The following is a 15,556-nucleotide window of genomic DNA, read 5'->3' on the forward strand; positions in this document are numbered from 1 at the left end:
CCCAACAGAGCCAGTCAACCCAGAACTGAAACCCTTGAGACTAGACCTTTCCTCTTTTAGGCATTTGCTGCAGAGGCAAACCTCTTGCTGAACACACTAACGAAGCAGTCAAGAACCATCTCATGATCAGAATGAACCTGAAGGCAGTAAGCTGGGTTATTGTTAGCTGGCTTCCTGCTAATTAGTGCTTTGCTCCCTCCCCCTCTGTTGGTTTGCCGGAGGCATAATTTGCCCTCAGCACCCAATTCTTCCCAATTCCTTCTAGCAAAACCAACTTTCATGCCTTTTAATTAAACACAAGCAATGCATTACTATCTCCCTAAGGGGTCGACTCTTGGTCCCCTAACTTCTTGCAACACCTAAGAGGCAGAATCCTTGAAGAAACGTTCAAGATTTCACTTGATAGAAGAACATTGGATGAGCAAATTGGAAGTTAAAGGATTGGAATTTAGATGTGCTGTCTAGCAAGAACATAATTCACCCATCTGTTCTGGCCTTAGATTATTTGTTAAATGACTAGGTTTGAGAACTAAGAAAGTAAAAAAAAGTTCATTTGTGTCTGTGCTGTATACACATATGAAGGAGTGTTTGCTGAGCCGAGGAGAGGGATCGCCTGGAGTTAGGGTAACAGGTGGTTGTAACCTGTGTGATGTGGGTGATAGAAACCCCAGTCCTCTGGAAGAGTAGCATGTGCTCTTGCCTGCTGAGTCATCCTTTTAGCCATTAGAATCTAGATTTTTGTATCTCAGGAGCTCAGGACCATGAAGGATAGCCATTCTGGAGAAGACAATACTGTTATAACAACAATAACAACAACAACACAACAAAAAACCCGACAATACAACAACAAGCCACCATCACCATCACAACCCCTATCTCTGATGTAATGCTACTCTAAAAGTGAGAAGTTAAGTCTAAAGTCACAGGGAGCCATTTTGACCACGTCTCACACCATGCCTGGTTATAAGCCTCACCACAGAAGTGGAGGAGGAGCTGGCGTGAGTTCAGGGTCTCCTGTGGAGTGCACATTCTGACCTCTAAGATTCTCCCCACTGATTCCTCTCTCCTTCCCTCCTACTCTCCTTTCTTAGTATTTGTTCTCCTCCCTTCTTCATCTCCTCCCTCCCTTCTCTTTCATTCCCTTCCTTCCTCTCTTTGGTTCTGGCAATGGAATCCATGGACAATAGGCAAGTGCTTATTGCTGGGCAGCACCTCCAGATCACCCCTGATTTTAAAAGGTGCTTTGTAATCAAGGATTCAGGAAATTGAGGCTAGAAAGGACTTATGCAAGATCCCACAGCTAGAATGTAGTAGTGTACCAAGTTCCCATCTCTCACGAGGGAGAAGACTGAACCTATTCATAAAATTGAGTGAAGGATAATTCCTAGGATTCCAGATAGGAAAGTCTCAGCCTGCTATACGTAGGCATTCACTAGCCTCTGACATTCTTTAGTGTCCAAAGAACCTGGGTTTTTCTAACCTAGTTTCATTCTGTTGCTGTGATAAAGCCCTGACAAAAGCCAACTCACGGAGAAAAACGTTTCTTTGTTTGTATTTCCACAAGACCACGGAGGAGTGCTGCCAACTGGCTTGCTCTCCATAGCCTATTCAGTGCCATGGAACACATTTACCTGGGTCAACTTCAGTTATAGATGGGGAACAGACAGTCAGCTGGTGTTGTGGAGGAGGAATGGAAAGAGACAGCGTTAGCCTCCAGCCCTTCCCTGTTAGTTTCACCAACTTGTCCTAATTGGCTAAAATGATCTTGGCTGTAAAACTGAAATTCCCAAGTCCAGCAAAACTCAAGGCTAGGCAAACCTAGATGGCTGTTTACCTGGAATTTCTATAACTAGGGGAATATAATTTCTATTCTATATAACATAAAAATAAATTGTCTTCTGTTGATGTTACCCTGGAAGTTATGTTTGAGATAATTTGATGTCCAGGGAGAATTCTAAATTCATTGGTGGGCTTGCAGAGGAGGAGACTTGCAGGGGTCCTGAAATCCAGACACAGTGGGAATCACTATGATTAGGAGCTGGGGGAATGTTCTCAAGAGCAATGATTTCAGACCAGTTCCCAATAATGCTCCAAATTGCTGTGTTGATTTGAAAGCAAGCTAAGACTGAGTGAAAACCAGGTGATGGCCACGGAGAGTTGTTAGTTTAGCCAGGAACTATAGTCAGCAGTTCCTGTCAGCCAACCTGAAAAAAAAAATCAGTGCAAAATCTAGCTTTAAAAGTAAACACACACAGCAACACACATAAACAGAATGGTTTGCCATGCCTTTCTTTGTTCTAAAAGAGGGATTAGAGACTACCAATATGTATTCAACAGAAATGAGAACTTGAGGGAGAAGGGAGAGAGAGAGGGAGGAAAGAGAAAGGGAGGGAGCAAGAGGGGGAGGGAGCGAATATTATAATACATCATTTAATTTGGATTTGTTTGAATCTTCTTTGTAGTTGCTGTCCCCCAATACCATGCTATGTGTAGATGGAGAACCCGAGGCTCAGAATCAGGTAAAGGCTTATTCAAGTTCACATGGCTGTCAGATGCTATTTTAGTTACTTTTCTATTGATATGATAATACACCACGACCAAAGTCACTTATAGAAGAAAGAGTTCCTTTGGGGCTTACAGCTTCTGAGGGTTAGAGTCCATGACCACCAGCAGAAAGGATGGCAGCAGGCAGGCCTGGCACTGGAGCTGACATTCCTTTCCTGAGACACAACCTTGTGGTAGACACAGGATGCCGTGGGCTTTTGAAATGTCTAAGCCTGTTTCCAGTGACACATCTCTGACAACAAGGCCATATCACCTAATCCTTCCCAAACAGTTCTACCAACTGGGGATGAAGTATTTAAATATACGAGACTATGGGGGCTATTCTCATTCAAACCAGTACAGACACCATGCTTTAACTACTGTGATAACAGGAGACCGGTGTACAGAGTTCAGAGTTCTTCAGTTTTTCAGAGGCAGACACAGGGTGCAAGGCAGCTATTAATTCTTATGACTAGGCAGGCCTATGACGGTGGGAAGAGTTTAGCACAGCACTCTGTCAGGGGTATACAGTATGGATTCACATGTGGACACCAACAATCAAATGTGCTCAAACAGCACCTCAGAATATCGGGCCGTCCAAAAATCAGAGTGCAAAGGTGAAGTAAAGTTCTCAGGAGTCCCACAGACAACAGTAGGGGTTTCCAAAATACAGCGACTATTCCCCAAAAGGAAGGAGCTAGCGCAAAGATCCACAACATGGTAGAGAAGCCCCTGTCACCAGCACTCGTCTCCACCGTACAAATGAATGTGTGCAGAGTTGCATTCTGAGGGAGAGCACTGGAAACCAGCACAGGAAACTCTGGTCTCTTGTAGGATTCAGATACTCAGGGCAATAGCATCATATGAGAAACAAAACATCCTAGACTCTCCTCTGTAGGAAGAGGGCAAAGGAGAGTCCAGCAGAGGATGCAGGGATGCAGACAATTGTCAGCAGGGATGCAGACAATCCCAGCTATGGAAAGGCTCACATCGCCACCAGCTTCTGGCTCACTTTGAGAAGCAGCTTTCCATGGGTACGGTGGCATTGCTTTGGAAAGGGATCAGGTACCATCTCCCAGCAAGCGCCAAGAGTTCTGTAGCCAGGAACCTTCTTGGAAAGGAAGCTGTTATCTAAGTAGGGACTGTCAGGGAGTAAAACGCTCCCTTCTATTCCCATTCCTGGGACCAACAGACATCTCGCTCAGCTTTGGCCAGCAGAGTGGCTCCATCCCACTGAGTACTTTGCTCTGGAAATGATAGATGTGAGTTGGATGGTGGGGGAGGACACCGCTCTTAAGAACCAAGGGACGGGGAACTTGTCCCAGTTTGCTGATTCACGCTTGTGCCTGTACCAAAGGCAGATACTTACAGTGCTCACTGCCCTTCCGCCCTGAGCTGTTCACAGGCTCCTGCTACTATGGAGCAGAGGAGGCATCAAGATAGTATAACACTGTTGCCCTGTTCACAAGGGATGGCTCTGAACAACCTGTCTGATAGCCTGCCTGGGAGGAACAAAGGAAATCTGAAGAGAAACCATCCAGTTCTTTTCATGCCCCATTCCTGCTCATTTTAGCTGTAAGATACCCCCTCTCTCTATCCCTCCATTCTCTCTCTCTCTCTCTCTCTCTCTCTCTCTCTCTCTCTCTCTCTCTGTGTGTGTGTGTGTGTGTGTGTATGTGTGTGTGTGTGTCTGGGCATGCGCAGTGGTTGACAGGCTGAGGGGTTGCTGGGACTAAGCTTGCACCCAGCAATCCCCTACCACTCTGTCGCCACACTTATGCTGTTCCTACTGCTGGCTGCACAAGCACTGTGAGCAGGCACTCCTGTCAAGACTGGGTATGAACACAGCAGGAGTGCTATGCTTTCTGTCATCAGTGTTCCTCGGGGAGAGCCTGGCTGTGAACTTCCATCTGGTCCGAGGGAAACTGCTTCATGTCCTTCATGTTACTGATGCTACCAGGAGGTGCCAGAGGTCCTCAATACTAGCAAGACAACAGTGCCTGAGCCAATCTCAACTACTACATGGAAGGAACCACCACTTCTACCAAAGAAAAGTCCATACAGAATATATTCCCAGGTACAGCTGACTGGTACCACAGCGGCAGTGTCTATAGTTTTGCATGGTCCACAGACATAGTGTGTTCAAACTCATTAATTATCTCTAAGGAAAGTATAGAGAAGTTACACTATGGTGTCTAGGTGGAAATAAAGTCAGTGTACTTCCAAGATACATCTGCAGGAGAAAGCCACTTACAAAGAAGATCATAAGAAATCTTGTATGGTAGAAATAAGAATCTTTGATGGTAGAAATCTTGACTTCCCCAGATACACTCATCTTACTGTAAGAATATAACAAACATGAAAAACAAAACAAAATTAAATGAGGTAATATACCTGCAAATGATAATAATCCTCTAGCAACAGATTGCAAAGAAATTGGAACAGATGAAATATCTGATGAAGCATTCAAAAGAATAACTATAAAAAAGCTCAGTGAGATCCTAGAGGATGCAGACAAATCATTACATGAAATTAGCCAAACCATGTATGAATGAGACATTTTATAGAGAAACTGTCTGAGAAGGAAATGGAGAGCGTGCTCAGTCTGATGATACTTCTGTTGAAATCCTTCAGTAACCATCAGATGGAAGAAGGGACATCTGAGCCTGAAGACAGGACAAGCAGTGACAAAAACAAGTATGAAGAAAGATTCAGGGTCTTTTGGGATGGGGCCTCTGAGATGTCTCAGCAAGTTAAGGGGCTTGCTACCAAGCCTAAGGACCTAAGTTTGATCCCTGGACCCCACAGGGTGGAAGGAGAGAACCGACTCCTACAAATTGTCCCCTGACTTCTATACCATGGGAAATTACATCACTCCACTGTAATCGATAGACATAGCACCAGCAAATCCACACCAGAATAAAAGTAGATGGTAGGTTACATGGTCTGATCAGACACTTAGAGGACGTGCACACCCAACAGCTGTGTAACATGCAGGTTTTTTGTTTTGTTTTGTTTTGTTTTGTTTTGTTTTGTTTTCATAAGTCCATGGAGCTTTCCCTAGTTCAGACCATGCACTGGACCACAAAACACATTTTAAAAGAGTGAAATTCTATCTTGTATCTTTTCTGATCCCAGTGGAATGCCACAGGAAGGGAACCATAAAGGAGACTTTAGAAATTACAAGCCCTATGACAACCAAAATGGTGCCCTGGAAACGTTTTATTTTGTTTACTGTTATTGTTTTCTCCCACACATAGAACCTAAAGGAGTCAACCAGAAAGTGGAAAGTGTTCACTATGCACTGAGAAGGGTGGGGTGGGGTGGAGGAAAGGTGGCTGGGTGTGGTTGGTGAGCAGACTGTCCATGGAGGGAAAGAGCATACTGAATCCCATCAGTATCAATGTGTGTGTGCTTGAAGTGGGGCAGAAATGGCCTGTCCCAGACTCTATCCTTGGAACTTCTGGTTTGATGAATCCAAGGTAGGGTAGAGAGGTGAAGGTTTACCTGATCTGCCTGTTGCCCTATTTGGAAACTATGGACTGAAAAGCAAACCATAGAACCAAGAGAGTGAGACTCATTCTAGTCCTATCTCAGCTCCAGACTCACTTTCCCAGGACAACTCTTAAGAGTCATCTGTGGAGTGCTGTCTTATCTCCACGCCTTACTTTCTCTAAATGCACAGGGAAGCGCTGTCTGAAAACACTTCCCAGAAACTGTTTTGAGGTTAAATTAAATGCCTACATACAACCCTATGAGCTTTTTTTTTTTTTCAGAAGAGGAATTTTTCTTCTTTATTATTAAAACAGTTGCTACTTTACTGACCCAGAAAGATGAAATACCTCTGGTTTTGGTCATAAGAACTGAATCTCTTTAATTATTGATCTGGAAATCACCCTGAAGCATGAGCATTCTCTTAGACTCAAACAGGAGAGCAGCTACGGAGTTCTTCCCATTTCCCCCTTCTCCACGCATAGACTCACTCCATAGCCTCGTGACTCCATGCTCATGGGTAGAGTCACCAACTGTTAGGACTCTTGAATTCTATTTCTCTCTCAGTAGATCACTCATGTTAACAGAATCTGCTCTGCACAACAGGATTCATCTCCAAAGTCCATTTGAAACCCAGAAACGCAAATGTGTTTGAAGTATGCTCAGCTTACTTTCCCCTACCTGACATCCACACAGTACCACTCATCCTAAGATGACAAGGGCAGGGTGTGATAGAACATGGCAATCAGGCTTAGCTATGTTTCTTTGGGAAATACACACACCCAAACAAGTTTCTTTCCTTGTGGAGAGATCTGGGTTGTAGAATTCCTGGCTCCCTCTAGGAAGAAGAGCAGGAACATGGGTGATGTGGGGTGTTGTCCTGGTAGCTTAGGGGGTGAAGGCAGTGGAGTCATGATGAATAACTCTGGAAGTAGACTCTGGAGACCAGCATGGGGTGCAGATCTAGTTCAATGTGAAAGTTCACTGGCATATATATGTATATCATCCAATCAGGTAAGGACACATGGTGCTAACATCCAATGAGTCCCAATGGTGTGCAACCCAAGTCATGTGAAGGTGTATGTGAGGAACAGCATGTCCTGATGGTGTGTCTGTGGACAAAGGGCAGGAAACAGGCAACACTTGGGGCTGACACCATTTTTTAGGTCTCTGGTGTGCTGGGACCCCATTATGTGTTGTCTAATACACTAGAGACTCAGATCTGCTCGAGCGGCCTCAGGAGTCATTGTGTTTCTCATGTTTCCTGTCTAAGTCTTTGAGATACCATCTGGCCAGAAATTGCTCCCTTACTGTGGGGGTCAAGAATACTGTGCTTTACAGAAAAATCAGTGCCCCCCTCTTACCTGGCTAAGTTGTTCTGGGTTTTGGTGGAGAAAGTAGATTGTTGGCTTTCTAGTTTGGGGAAGAAGAGCTTTCAGATCAGATAAAATGATGCCCCAAGAGATGGGACTGGAATCTGGGTCGAATAATGATTAATTCCAAAAAGAGAAGCCCAATGGAACCTGTGAATGTGAGATTATTTGGAAAATTGTCTCTGTAAGACGCAAGTGTTAAGGATGTGAGAGCGTCTTGGTTTAGGGTGGGTCTTAACCCCAGCAACAAGTGCTTATATAAGACAAGAAACTAGAATAGGCCCAGAGGAGAGAGTTTCACAGTTTATAGTTGCTTCCACCAGGCTGAAACATTTCCTCATGGGGAAAGAGGGAAGGGTAACAGCTCAGGAAACTTAAAAGAAACTTACAAGGTGTGTGGGTCCCCTCAGGAAGTTATGTAAGCAGTAGGCAAGGGCTGGAGAAGAGGAGAATCTTCAGTGTTATCGCTGCCTTCAGGTTGCCAAGGGCACTCTCATGATGCAGGTACCCAAGTCACCTATGTTCCTGTAACACCCGAGAGATTCACTGCCTCACCAAGCTGGACTTAGATGAAATTATTCCTTGGGTCTAGGTGAGCTCTCATTGTGGGGTGAATAGATATTTGTTCATGTTTCCCAGGAGACACGAACTACTGCTCCCAGGTATACTAGAAGTTGGACAAAGTCAAGAAAGGATGTCCCTTATAGCCTTTGGTGTGAGCGCTACACAGCTAAAACCTCAACTTCAGGGGCTGGAGAGATGGCTCAGTGGTTAAGAGCACTGACTGCTCTTCAAAGGGTCCCGAGTTCAAATCCCAGCAACCATATGGTGGCTTACAACCATCAGTAATGAGATATGATGCCCTCTTCTGGGGTGTCTGAGGACAGCTACAGTGTACTTACATATAATAAATAAATAAATAAATCTTTAAAAAAAAAAAAAAAACCTCAACTTCAGACTTGAAGCTTCCAGCACTGTTGTGAGTAGCCTGGCTTACTAGTCTGTCAGCCCTGGCAAACAAATGCACAGTGGCAGAGGACAGAGGCTCCACTGATCCAATGCCACGAGGTCCACTTTCTCATCTTCAGCTTCCCTTATTCATTTATAAGAGCTACCTGCAAATCTCTAATGTGGTCAACTCTGCATTTCTAAGGCGCTCATCTTTCCCCGTGGAAGCACAAATTCTAGAAGTATGGTCATGTTTGTAAACCCATCACCTCACCCTTTCTGCTTTCTTTTAATAAGAAAACTGTGCCTGAGAATTCTATTGCTTGTTATAGATCACTGTAGTGTCTTCATCAATCATTTCAAAGGACTTCTTGCTTTTTCTTTTGTCTATGTGGGAGTATGGACACATGAACACAAATGGCCATGGATGCCTGAGGCATTGGATGCACCTGAAGCTGGAGTTACAGGTGGTTATATAGGAGTTATAGTGCCAGGAATTGAATTTGTGTCCTTTGCAAGAGCTGCTTATGCTCTTAGCTGCTGGGCTGTCTCTTTGCTCTCTGAAGGACTTATTTTTATATCTATCTTTTAAAAAGCATGCATGCGTGTGTGTGTGTGTGTGTGTGTGTTTGATGCCAATGATCACAGTGTTCTCCTTTTTGTTTTTATTTTTTCTTATCTATTTTGAGACAAAGTGTCTCATGTAGCCTAGCCTGATCTTGAACTCACAATGTAACTGAGTATGTTCTTGAACTTCCAGTCCTCCTGCCTCCCAAATGCTGGGATTACAGGCACATACCACCATGCCATGCTTCACCATGAATACCTCTTGACTAGGTTCCCAGGGATTCTCCTGAGCCCTTTCACCTTCTTCCCACACATGCTCTGGCCATATTCTCTGCTTTGTAGTTGTGTCTCACTCTACCCAACTTCAATCTCCCTGTGTAATGTTATACTTTCTCTACCTATACCCTTGGGTTTAACTTCAAGCAAATGACTGCCATGTTTCCACTTGCAGCCCTAAGTATCCCATGCCCACTTCCTCCCAGATATCTTCTTTTGGATATCTTAAGGGCCTCCTGAACACAACATTCCCTACCTTGAACCTCTTTCCCACTCCCCCTGGTCTCCAATTTATTCATTTGGGCGAATGGTCCACCAGCTAGTCAACAAGCCAGAAATACAGAAATGCCATCCTGGAAACCCTTTCCCCCTTCCCACTGTCACCAGGTCTAACAATTCTCTCCTCCAACCCAGTCTTCTATCTATTCTGACTCAAACTCAACTATTATCTACCTTGTGGACTACTGGGATAATTCCTGAATGGATTTTCCACATATTTAGAAAATTCCTTCCCTGAGGACACACAAACAGAATCCATCCCCTCTTCGTAAGGTCCCAGTTACCAATGAATGTATGATTCTACCAAAGCTCTGTCAAGAAACCAGTGTGTTTATTGGGCTTACCCACAGCGGATGAGTGAAGGGTTACTGATGGAAGTGTGTTTGACTCTATAGTAGCCACACTAGAAAGTCTTTGCCCAACATGGATGATGGCTTCCTCGTAGCTATACAGACACAGCCTCCTTTCAGTCAATGCCTCTAACTCATACATTCCAGCACTTCCTGAGCCCAGAGGCTACCTGTAGTTAAGGCAGAATTGAACACAGATGACCGGAGAGGGGCAGCACCTCAGGCTGCACCCTGCTATCCCAACCCCTGCAAGCTTTCTACCGTTGTCACCAGCATCCAGCTGAGGCTAGGAGCAGCTGGAATCTCAGGTGAGGATCAAAGGATCTCGCCCACCCTTCCTTCTTGTGAGTTAGTGGAAACAGTCCATACACCTGAGCTGTGAGGGACTGTGAGAGGCACGCTCAGCCGACCTGCTGGAGATGGGAGCTGTTTTGCATTGTACAGTAGCATATCACTCCTCCCACCCCCAAGGATGATTGTCTCAATCATCCTTCGAGACAAAACTGCAAATCCCTTCTTCAGGTTGAAAGCTTTTCATGAGTTTCTCTTTGTTTGAAGCAAGCAAGCAAACAAAAAGTCCTCAACAGTGTTGTGACATGCTGAATGGACACCCCAGCCCTCTTAGGTCATGCTCTCTACTCCTGATCCTCTATGCTAGTCATGCTAACTCTGACCTCTCCTACTGACCACAGTCCTCTCTGCTAGAAGGCCTTTGCAAGCACTTCCCTTGCTCTCCTCTGACTTAGCTGATGCCCATTTGTCCTAAAGACAATGACTTCCCTTTTCTACCTGACAATGCAAATCCTTATTTCATCAGCTTGGACTGGTGTAACAAAATGTCAGCCGCTACATGACTCATCAACACTTCTTGAGGCTGGAAGGCGACAACATTTGAACTTCCTTTTTGGTTGCAGCCAGATAGTGTCTTGTGTTTCTTGTGGTAGAGAGAGAACTAGGCAGCTTGCTGATATCAAGCAAATTTTCTGGAAAGGAGCTGTGTCTTCAGACACTGACTATTTAGAACTGCAGTGATATAGAAAGACTGAGATGCTGAGATTCTAGAAGCTAATCACCTTATCCCAGGCCAGCTGTAGCAGCCCATCCCCAAATGGCCATTCTTTACTGTGGCCTCGTGTCTGAACTAATACCCTGTGAATATTATAATAGATTAAAAAATCTCCCAGAATCTATCAATTTAACAGCCCCTAGCTTCCTCTAACCAAAATCTAAGGATCTCATTGGATAGCATCTTGAGCCCATAGAACAGCTTCCCCCTCTTGCTATAACCACCTCCCTGATGCATCATCTACCAGTGTATCTCAAACTTGTGTTGATTTATGATTTTCTTTGTTCTGTAAAATTATAAAGCTTTATGAAGCTGCTTCCATGTTTGAACATGGAATTTAGGTAACCTAAGCTTGCATTCCCAGGCCATTGTCCTTCAAATTTGGCTCTAGAACCAGCTCTCTCTTATTCCCCTTAAGGTTAGACACTGGCCTCTTTTTATAAGGTCACCAATCCCCTTGGGAAGTCTTCACCATCTCGGGAAGGCCTCACCTCCCAAATATCACAGTGGAGGTTATGATTTCCACACAGGAAATCCTATAGTCTTCTCTCCTTTGATCTTCTATCTGGCATTGCATATGCTTCTTCTGTAGCACAGGTGAGCCTTAGACACATTTAAAAGGAACTTCACGCCTTACTGTCATCAGTGTCACTTCATAAACAAATCATGAGGTGACTTTGGGAGGTCTTGTTGATGTGGGGCTGGAAAGCAACCATTTCCTGCCCCCTCACCGCTACTGCCCTCTGTGATATTCTTAGAGACCAGTGGCATGCAGTAGAAAACCTGTGAGTTCCTAAGATGAAAGTCCAGAGAGTCACACTTGGAAGGAAGGTGCCAAACAGCTACAGACAGTTCTTCTGTACCCCAAAGCATCTCTTCCTTATAGATGGGAGAGCCATGTAGGCTAGAGTCATTCAGGTTAGCAAAGAGAAAACTCCACCAGAACTCAGGCCCATTGGCACGGTCAGGACAATTACTATCATCCAGAAAACAAGCTCTAGCATGCACCCTGGAGCTTGGAAAATTTGAAGTTTGATGGAAAACTTTTTCTAATTTTATGTTTCTGAAAATCAATGTGTCCATAGGGTATGGTCAGGTCATTTACAAAAGCACCACTCTTTGTTTTTCTGTGAATGACATACTTTTGAAGGCATTCGGTGACTGTGCAACTAGCTCTCTCTTCCTAGGTCTCACAAAGGGTCATCTCGTCTGTGCCCTTCCTCATCGCTTGTGGTTTTGCATTTTATTTTAGTGTGTGTGGGGGGTATGCACTTGTTTGATATGCATGTGTGTGTGCGAATTCGAGTGTGTGTTTCTATGCATGTGTATGTGGGCTGTGCACATGTGTTGTTTCTGTATTTGTGCTTGCATGTGCACATGCGTTTGTACATGTGTGTGTGCATGTGTACATGTGGAGGCCAGAGGTTGGCTTTGGATGTAGCCCTTGATAGCCCTCCACTGTATTTTTGAGATAAGGCTCTTTTTGAACTGGAGTGCTTTGATTTGGCGAGATTGTATGGTTAATGAACTTCAGGAATCTCCCTGTCTCTATCTCTCTAGTATTGGTGTTACTGATTTGGGTTCCTGTGCCTAGCCTTTTTGTTGGTGCTGGGAACCTCAGCTCAAACCCTCATGCTTGCATGGCATGCAATACTGACTGAGCCATGTGGGTCTCCCTGCTCTTGTGGATTGTTGGCCAGTATAGCCCACGGAAGCCCTGTGAGTACTGATGGTGGTGAATAAACCACACCAGGATTGTAGTCAGTGGGCAGATCAACTTTACCTAGGGTTTTTGAAGGCTTATGAAGTTTTGGGGGATTAAGGGTAGGGATACCCATGATGGGCAAAGGTCATTGACTGGGGGCTTAGGGTACCTGGAATGCCTGATTAGCATGGGGAAGTATTCCAGGACTCTCAGGTGCTGGGTGAAAAGGTGGTGTCAGGGGAAAGGAAATTGGTCCTATAATCTAACTGAGGCTACATGACATTCCCCAGGAAGAGGCTAGTTATGGGGGCTTCGAATCCCCCAGACAAGATCAGAGAAAGATCCCTGCTAAAGAAGGGAGTCTCCCATATTGGGTGAACTTTGACCTTAGTTAGCAAGAGTTTTCCCACAGAGCCATCTCCCCAGCCTCTTGCATGTTGATCAAAGTTGTTCTCTGTATTTCTTTTCCCTGCCTCACAAACTATGCATTTTCATTTTTTTCCTAGCCTTTAATGTAGCTAACAGCTTTATAAGTAAAGTAATACCTTCTCTTCCTGTCCTGCTCTCTGGGGATACAACAATCCCACTTCTGCATATTTACCTCAAAGATTCAAAATATTCGAGATCAATTTGTGGAAAAGATAAGGGCACTTCTATGTTCTTTGTGGCTCTACTCACAACAGTTATGGCGTTAACCCCAGAATCTATGATCATATGAATGGATAAAGGAAATGGTACACACACATCCAGCCTTAAAAATTTATCATTACAAAAGTATGGATGTAATTGAAGAACATTATGTAAGTGAAATAAGCACACAGAAAGACAGTCACCAACCACACCCTCTTGTTTACATGCAATACTGTTGGTAGCTGGTGAGAGGTAGGATTTAGGCAGAGTTTAATTGGAGGGAATCATTGGGGTGTATCCTTAGGGTAATATCTTACCCCAGACACTTCCTGCATTCCCCCTTTCTGCTTCCTGTCTTCCATGAAGTTAACAGCCAGTGCTACATGCTCCTGCTGCCATGTTGCTCTGTCTTGCCAGAGAACCAGCCATGATGGATGGATGCTCTGAAAGCATGAGGCCAAAGAGGCTGTTTCTACGAGCACATGCTCTCTCTTCTCTTTAGAGACTGTGCTCATAGCAAACCCCAAGCCAGAGGCTTACAGATAGGTTAAGGGAGGCAACATAATACAAGTCCCATGAAAAACACTCAGTAAACAGAAGACCAAGCAACAAAGGCTGGCCAGTTAAATCTAGTAACTGCTTTGACCAGAAAGTGGGGATACCCCAGAGTGGGGATCCCCTCAACTACAACTGCAGAGTAGAACTATCCTTGAAGTTCAAAGATACTTTCTCCACCTGAGCTCCAATCTAGTCTCTTGGGATGGAACCTAATTATTATATTTTACCTCCAGAGAGGAAGATCCCCATGTTAGAATAATCCTAAATCAAGCTTCAGAGAAGGCTGAAATCCGTAGTCAAAGACAGCCTGCTTGTCAGTTCAGGGTGGCTGAGTGCTCTAATCTCACATCTGTCTCCTCAGCTCCATCTGACAGGCTTCAGTGTGCATGAAGCTATCTGAGCTTTTTTCTTTCTTTCTTTCTTTTTTAAAGGTTTATTTTTATTTATTTTATGTGTATGAGTACACTGTAGCTGTACAGATGGCCATGAGCTATCATGTGTATGGCTGCTGGGAATTGAACTCAGGACCTCCGTCAGCCCTCTCGCTCTGGCTGCTAGCTCCGGCGTAATTCACTGTAGCTATCTTCAGACGCACCAGAAGAGGGTATCAGATCGCATTATGGGTGGTTGTGAGCCACCATGTGGTTGCTGGGATTTGAACTCAGGACCTTCGGAGGAGCAGTCAATGCTCTTACCCGCTGAGTCATCTCGCCAGCCCATATCTGAGCTTTTTTTAACCTGTAAACTGTTGACTGGTTTTCCCTTCCTACTGTACAGTCATTCTGAAGCTTGGCTAGGCCTCCCATCATGGATTCTCTAGATCAAAAATCTGAAATCTGTAGTCAGTCACCTTTTCCAGTTTCTGCTTCCAAACTGTAAGTTGGTAGGCTATCACCATGGAAACAGGTATTTCTACTTACAGTAGGGAATGTGAGCAGTTCAAAGGCAGTGAGGACAAATCCCCAATTTTCAGAATTCCCACCATCTGGCTAGGCTCAGGGACTGTCCTGGCTGGTTTGTGTGTCAACTTGGCACAAGCTAGAGTCATCAGAGAAGAAGGAGCCTCAGTTGAAAACAATGCTTTCGTGAGATCCAGTGATCAATGGAAGTGAGCCCAGCCCATGGTGGATGGTGCCATCGCCCCAGCTGGTGGTCCCAGGTTCTATAAGAAAGCAGGCTGAACAAGCCAGGGGAAGCAAGCCAGTAAGTAGTATCCCTCCATGGCCTCTGCATCAGCTCCTCTAGGCTCCAGCCCCACTTGAGTTCCAGTCCTAACTTCCTCCAATGACGGACTTTATTAATCTGGAAGTGTAAGCTGAATAAACCCTTTCCTCCCCAACTTGCTTTTTGGTCATAGTGTTTTGTCCCAGCAATGGAAGCCCTGATTAAGACAGGGACTAAGGCATAGAACTGGCAATGTGCATCTCAAAGTCAAGGCTGAAGTGTGAGTGTACATGTGATTTAGCCCCTTGGCCAGAAGAACAGAAACACTGAACTGTTGGGATGCACGAAGATTTAAATAGCTTAGGTTTTGTCTACACAGGGCTATGGGCAGCAGGGCGCAGTCATAGAGTTTAATCTCTTAGTGTTTATGTTGTCTAAGTGTTTCTGATTAATTCTGAAATGATGTAGGCACGACACAGAAATGGAAGTGAGCCTTAGTTTGGAATCACAGCATTCCTATGCAAGTCATTTTGGATTCTCTTTCTGAGTCCATGGTGGCCTCTCAGCATTGCCCGTGGCAATGGCAGATAGTGCTGGGGGGGGG

The 15,556-nt window shown here is 44.7% G+C and overlaps 1 long non-coding RNA gene across 1 annotated transcript in view; it reads left to right on the forward strand.

The window, feature by feature from the left end:
- LOC116081818 overlaps positions 1-15,556 on the forward strand; it is an 18,837-nt gene that overhangs the window by 642 nt on the left and 2,639 nt on the right. Inside the window, exon 2 of the long non-coding RNA XR_004115017.1 lies at positions 2,463-2,519. This is a non-coding gene — a long non-coding RNA (uncharacterized LOC116081818). The remainder of the gene's footprint in view (positions 1-2,462; positions 2,520-15,556) is intronic.

Source organism: Mastomys coucha, unplaced genomic scaffold (assembly GCF_008632895.1).
Source record: "Mastomys coucha isolate ucsf_1 unplaced genomic scaffold, UCSF_Mcou_1 pScaffold7, whole genome shotgun sequence".
Taxonomy (NCBI): domain Eukaryota; kingdom Metazoa; phylum Chordata; class Mammalia; order Rodentia; family Muridae; genus Mastomys; species Mastomys coucha.